The sequence below is a fragment of the Phyllobates terribilis genome, unplaced genomic scaffold (assembly GCF_046119375.1).
Source record: "Phyllobates terribilis strain yellow unplaced genomic scaffold, ASM4611937v1 Scaffold_3__8_contigs__length_932513732, whole genome shotgun sequence".
In the NCBI taxonomy this organism is placed as follows: Eukaryota; Metazoa; Chordata; class Amphibia; order Anura; family Dendrobatidae; genus Phyllobates; species Phyllobates terribilis.
In genome coordinates, this window is record NW_027362763.1 from 358,985,940 (window position 1) to 358,992,029 (window position 6,090).

Here is a 6,090-nt window from a genome sequence, read left to right on the forward strand (position 1 = left end):
TCAGCTCACCTCATGCACATCACTGACAGCGTGGGAGAATTCTCCTGCGCATGCGGTGAGCGTGAGAGACTTGGCTCATCTGGATGCCGTCACAGCCTGACACTGAGGAGCGCAAGCATGCCTGCGCTTCTCAGTGTCTGCGGGATGACAGGCTGGATGGCAGCTTTCTGCTGCGATCCAGCCTGTCATCTCGATGTAGCAGAGCTGGAGCTGTCCTGGGAACCATCGAAAGGTAAAGATGATGTTGGTTTATTATTTTTCTTTTATTGCAGGAGATCGTTGGCTTCAGCTGGAATGGGCGTGATGGTAGGTATGGTTTAATTTAGAACAATAAAGAATTGTGTGTTTATTTCAATTAAAGGACTTTATTCTGGGTGTTTGTGTTTTTTTTTTAACTTTGACTATGGGGTTAGTAATGGGGGTGTCTTATAGGCGCCTCTCCATTACTAACCTGGGCTTGATGTCAGCTGGCATTATAAGCTGACATCAACCCCAGCCCTATTACCCCACTGCCACCACTACAGGGCAGTGGGAAGAGCGAGGCTAAATGCCAGAATTGGCGCATCCTATGGATGCGCCATTTCTGGGGCGGCTGACGGCTGGTGTTTCTAGCCTGGGAGGGGGCCAATATTCATGGCACCCTTCCTGGGCTATTAATATCAGCCCCCAGCTGTCTGCCTAGCCTTTGCTAGCTATTAAAATAGGGGGGACCCCACGTCATTTTTTTTGGGGGGGGTCCCCCATTTTAATAGCTAGTAAAGGCTAGGTATTCAGCCGGGGGCTGATATTAGTAGCCTGGGAAGCTCTGTGGGTATTACCCCCTTCCCAGGCTTCAAACATCTGCCCCAGCCGTCTGCTTAACCTCCGCTACAGACTAAAATTACGGGGAACTACACGCCAATTTTTTTTTAAATAAATCCTTTATTTTAACACTAAATGACAAGTACAGTAACCAACACTATCACTGTACTTATTATATATGTGACTGACATGTTTCTATCTATCTAATCTATGTGTGATGCTCTATTATTTCTGTTGTAAATTGTCAGGTACCGCTGCTGAATTGCCGGCCGGCTTTTTTAAAGAGACGGTGCATGAAAACACTAATATTTTTTTAAATAAATCCTTTACACTAAATGACAAGTACAGTAAGCAACACTGTCACTGTACTTCTTATATATGTGACTGACATGTTTATATCTATCTAATCTATGTGTGAAGCTCTATTCTTTCTGTTCTAAATTGTCGGGTACCGGTGTATGCCGCTGCTGAATTGCCGGCTTTTCATGTTTCACTGTGAGCACTGTTCCCATCGATTTGGGCAACCACCTCCCCCAATACATTCTACATTATTGTTAGTTGTTTTCCTTCATGTAGAATTAACCTACAAGGAAAGAAAGGGTTTATTTTCATTCCGATATTTGTGTCCCATTGACTTGCATTGGTTTCCATTATTGGAATCGGCGATATCCGATACTTTTTGGGTATCGGCCCGATCCAATCCGATCCGATATTTCCTGATATCGGAAGGTATCGCTCAACACTACTCCTGACCCATACCTCATGTCTCTGCTGCTGTTTGTCACCTCGGCTGCCATAAAACATCAACTCTCTCCATAACATCTTCATGCCAGACCACTGCCATTGTGTCGCTGCACCAGGCCTTTGACTTGACATCCTCCAATTCTGGGCTGGCGTTTGGCATCACTCCAGCCCGAAGGTCTTCTGTGCTCCTGGAAGCGGCCTGTGCTTAGTGTCTGGTGGGTTAGGAACAATAGTCTAATGTAGGCCATTATCCCTGAACTCACCTAAGCACAGGCCGAATAAGTATTTCACCCATTACATCCACATCACCCACACTACATGATAGGTGTATGCCCCACACTAGACTATAGGTATAGGCCTTATACTACATAATAGGTACAGGTCCCCACTATATCATAGGTGTAGGCCCCACACTAGACTATAGGTATAGGCCCCACACTACATAACAGGTACAGGTCCCCACTACATGATAGGTATCTGCCCCGCGCTACACTATAGGTATAGACACACACACATAGCACATACATAGGGATTTCGGCTTTTGATCCTGGGATTTAATCTGATAGCCATATTTGGGATCAGGAAGGAATTTTTCCCCCTTATATGAGGACAATTGGCCAATTCCTCATGGTGGGTTTTTAACTTCCTCTGGATCTACATGGCCTTAAATAGGTTTAGTAATATATCAATAAGTAAGATTCACACATAAGTAGTGCAGAAAAAAAGTTGTAAAAATGTTTTAAAAATATTTTTAAAAAAATGGTTTATTTTACACAAAACCAAAACATTTTTAGTCTAAATATATAACAATTAATTAAAATATTTTCAAACAATCTCACTTCCACTACTTACAGATTATTTACGAGCCTTTGATCCTGGTATTCATCATGATCGCCATATTTGGGATCAAGAAGGATTTTTTTCCCCGTCACGAGAACAATTGGCACATTTCTCAAGTGGGGTTTTCGCCTTCCTATGGATCAACATGGCCTATAAGTAGGTTTAGTAAAATAAAATAAATAAGTAGATTCTCATATTTATAACGAAAAAATATATAAAAATATAATTAATTTTTCGGTTTAAAGAAAATTAATTAACATAAATATAAAAATAAATTAGTCCGGGGCCCGTTTGTGCCCTCATCTTCTTGAGCTTATTACTTCATTGTCAACCAGTCATAGGATAAAGAAGGTCTTCCTAGCTATAGGAATGTTGGTTTGCCATTCAATTATCAGACTATAATGTAAGGTGTTATTTGTATTATTGTATTGTATCATTCGATTTTATAATTCAATAAAAATTACAGTTAAAAAAAGAAATAAATAAATTAGTCCAAAAATAGAAAATAATTAAATAGTTAAATAAAAAAATGACATTTATGTATCGCACATTAGCTATTAGCCCATGATCCTAGGAGTCATCCCGATCACCATATTTGGGATCAGTAAGGAATTTTTCACCTTCCTCTGGATCAACACGGCTATAATAGATTTAATCTTATAGTTGTAGAGGTAATTCACCTATTAATGACTTATTATAAATACATTAAAAAAAGTAGTTTAAAATATAGGCAGGTTTTCAGATAATTTATAGCTGACACACACATAATATACAAATTAGCTCAGTACAAAAATAAGAAAAAGAGAAATAGTTTAATTCATTTTAGAAGTGAATTTAATTCCACAGGTTTGGTATCAGCCCATGATCTTGGGATTTATTCTGACCGCCATGTTTTATTTGGGGTCAGGAAGGAATTTTCCCCCCTGAGGAGAATTGGCCTATTCCCCACAAGGGGTTTTCACCTTCCTCTGAATCAACACAGCCCATAAATAAGATTATTTTGATAGATGAATAATTTGCACATATACAAAATAGTAAAATATATAATAACCCGGCCCCATCTATAAATAAAATCTCACTTTTACCCCCTACATCGTTGTTCTTGTCTTGTTTTCATCGGACGTCCATGGAGTGAATGTGGGTTTAGCCCCTGAGTCTTATTCTCCAGCACTATGGACCTTGGGCCTGGCTGGATTGACCCGAGTTTCATGTGAGGCATCACTATCTGTATAAGGGTGATTTGAGATCAGTGGCCCAAAGTCATTTAACGGTGCAGTGGTCCAGGTCCTCTGAACGTCTGTGGAGAAAATTCAATCTGAACAAAGATTTCATCCATTATAGGTTTATGCTTAAAAGATACAACTCTGTTCTCCACCTCTCCAAACAAACCTACTTCAACACCCTTATGACCGCACTATCCAACACTCCTAAACGACTTTGACACTTTTCATTTTCTCCTCAATCCAAGAGTACAGACCCCCACCACCGGCCATAATCTAGCTGATTATTTCAAAGAAAAAATTGACCATATCTGACAGGAAATTTTCTCCCGATTCCCTAATATTATGCATTCTCTTTCCTCCTGCACTTCATCTAGCTCAGTTTCTGTCTTTGAACCGGACACAGAAGAAGAAGTAAACAGGTTCCTTGCATCTTCTCGCCCTACTACCTGCACCAATGACCCTATTCCCTCACATCTCCTCCAGTCCCTTTCCTTAGTCATCACCACTCATTTAACTAAAATATTTAACCTCTCTCATCTGGTATCATTCCCTCCTCATTTAAGCACGCCAGCATACACCTATTCCTTAAAAAACCATCCCTCGACCAGAACTGTGCTGTTCACTACAGACCTGTCTCTAATCGTCCCTTCATCTCTAAACTCCTGGAAAGTTTGGTCCACTCCCGTTTAATCCACTATCTCTCAGATGACTCTCTTCTTGATCCTTTACAATCTGATTTCCGCTCCTTACACTCTACTGAAACTGCCCTCACTAAAGTCTCTAATGAGCTACTAACAGCGCAATCTAACAGTCACTGTTCCCTGCTGATTCTCCTGGATCTCTCTGCAGCATTTGACACTGTGGATCACCAGCTCCTCCTCACTATGCTCCGCTCTATCGGCCTCAAGGACACTGTTCTCTCCTGGTTCTCCTCCTACCTTTCTAACCGCTCCTTCACTGTATCTTTAGCTGGCTCCTCTTCCTCTCCGCTTCCCCTTACTGTTGGGGTTCCTCAAGGATCAGTTCTAGGCCCCCTCCTTTTCTCGTTGTACACTGCCCCTATTGGACAAACCATCAGTAGATTCAGTTTTCAGTACCATCTCTATTCTGATGACACCCAATTATACACAGTCTCCTGACATCACCCCTGCATTACTACAAAATACCAGTGATAGTCTTCCTGCTGTCTCTAACATTATATCCTCTCTATATCTAAAACTGAATCTGTCAAAAACTGAACTCCTCGTGTTAACTCCCTCCACTAACCTACCTATGCCCGATATTGCCATTTCCATGTGTGGTTCTACCATTACTCCCCAGCAAGATGCCCACTATCTTAGCATCATATTTGATTGAGATTTGTCATTCACCCCCTAAATCTGATCACTTGCTCACTCATGTCACCTACACTTCAAAAACAACTCTAGAATTCAAAGAATTCAATCTTTTCTTACCTTTGACTCTGCAAAAACTCTTACTGTAGCTCTTATTCATTCTCGTCTGGACTATTGCAACTCTCTACTAATTGGTCTCCTTCCTACTAAACTCTCCCCTCTCCAATCCGTCCTGAATGCAGCAGCCAGGATCATATTCCTCTCCAATCACTACACCGATACCTCTACCCTGCGCCAGTCATTGCACTGGCTGCCCATCCGCTACAGGGTCCAATATAAACTTATCACTCTCACCCACAAAGCACTCCACGGTTCAGCACCACCCTACATCTCCTTCCAGTCTACTACCCTACCCGTGCCCTCCGTTCTGCTAATAACCCAAGACTAACATCCTCAATAATCCGAACCTCTCACTCCCGTCTCCACAACTTCTCGCGAGCAGCACCACTTCTCTAGAATGCGCTACCCAGGACAATTTGGTTAATTTACAATACCCACAGTTCTAACACATTTCTTTAGACTGGCCTATCACCTCTCTTATCTACTATCCCAGTTTTGCCCTGTGAAGAATATTAGAGATATAATTCCATGTCAATCATTGTATCCCATTTGGCAGAGGATTATAAAGCCCCTTCAGTATGCAGTTGTAACAGGACAGGGGGGTGGGTCAAGAGACTAGGAGTGACAAATATCTCACCTGGCCAGCTTCAAACAAAGGAGTTACACCCCCACCAGCTAGTTGGTAAGCTGCTACAGGAAGACCCCCTGTGGATCCAAGCCATGAGGTCTCCCTTTGTTTCAGACAGCTATAATTCGATATTGAGTGATGGAAATACTATAGGTCCCAGCCATACATCAAATATATTTCTGAAATCCCAAGAACATTGGGAATATCCGCCTGGTTCTCGACCCAGTCTAGCATATAGGGATAGAGAGATACATGGCACAGCCGTTCGGAATCCCCTAGGGCCACTGTTTAGTCTCCCTGAGTTATGTGTTATTCTGTAATGTCTTTATTGTCTGTACAAGTCCCCTCTAAAATGTAAAGCGCTGCGGAATATGTTGGCGCTATAGAAATAAAAAATATT